The sequence below is a fragment of the Suricata suricatta genome, unplaced genomic scaffold, assembly GCF_006229205.1.
Source record: "Suricata suricatta isolate VVHF042 unplaced genomic scaffold, meerkat_22Aug2017_6uvM2_HiC HiC_scaffold_12867, whole genome shotgun sequence".
Lineage (NCBI taxonomy): Eukaryota > Metazoa > Chordata > Mammalia > Carnivora > Herpestidae > Suricata > Suricata suricatta.
In genome coordinates this window covers 1-1008 of record NW_021856963.1, presented here as the reverse complement: position 1 = coordinate 1008, position 1008 = coordinate 1, and the positions used below count along the sequence as shown (strand labels likewise).

At 35.4% G+C, this 1008-nt stretch overlaps 1 non-coding gene across 1 annotated transcript; it reads left to right on the top strand.

Annotated features, from left to right (window-relative positions):
• Positions 1-849: 849 nt before the first annotated feature.
• Positions 850-956, top strand: LOC115284627. The gene has a single exon (XR_003905292.1). It is a non-coding gene; the product is annotated as a U6 spliceosomal RNA (small nuclear RNA).
• Positions 957-1008: the final 52 nt, after the last annotated feature.

Genomic DNA, 1008 nt, shown 5'->3' with positions numbered 1-1008 from the left:
TGAACAGCTGATTGACACATTTTGTATATGTATTATATATTGTATTCTTAGTACAAAGTAAGCTAAAAAAATAAATTTTTATTTAAAAAATCATAAGAGAATACATTTACCGTACTGTCCTGTATTTATCAAAAAATCTGCATATAAGTGAATGCAAACAGGATAAACTCATGTTATTCAAGTTTCATCTGTATTTATATGTTTTCCATCTATATCTATTTTTATTTATAGGATATAAATAGAAAAGGAGACTAGCAGGTGGTGGATTATTGGGTTTCCTAAGAGAATATATTTTTCAAAAAAAACCCCACTAGAATATAATTATTCAAGGCACTTGTTAACAGCATTAGGAAAGACTATTCCAGAGAGACTACTGAAATGGGGGCTTTGCAGTGGGAGGAAGAGGTTGGGCTCAACTGCAAGCTGAATATAAGGACAAGTGGGGATTTATGGTCACAGAGTACAGTAGGGGTCACTGGACAGAAAATTACCAGAAGGAAACATTAAGACTTAGAGGGATATTAGCTAGACTGACTCAACAGGATTCTTGGTGAAACTGGGCAATGCAAAGATAAAGACACTGTCCAAAAGTTGAACCTACTTGAGATAAAAGGCTCAGAGAGGCTGGACTAAAGTTTGCTCAAGGAGAGATTCTTTGTTACTACCTTTTGAGTAATGAATCAGTGTTTCTTTCAAAACTGTCCTTTCTGGCATATATTTGCAGTTACATAGTCAACATGCATTTATTTTGAACATATATTGGTTTTTAGGCAAAGTGACATTACCCAGGGACTAAACAATAGAGAATCTTAAAGTACTCTGAAAGGTATTCTAAACTATTGACCTCCTGTGCTTGCTTCAGCAGCACATATAGTAAAGTTGGAACAATACAGAGAAGATTAGCATGGCCCCTGCACAAGGGTGACACAGAAATCTGTGAAGCGTTTCATATTTTTATGATCTCACCCATATGTGGAATTTAAGAAACCAAACAATCGTGGGGGGGGG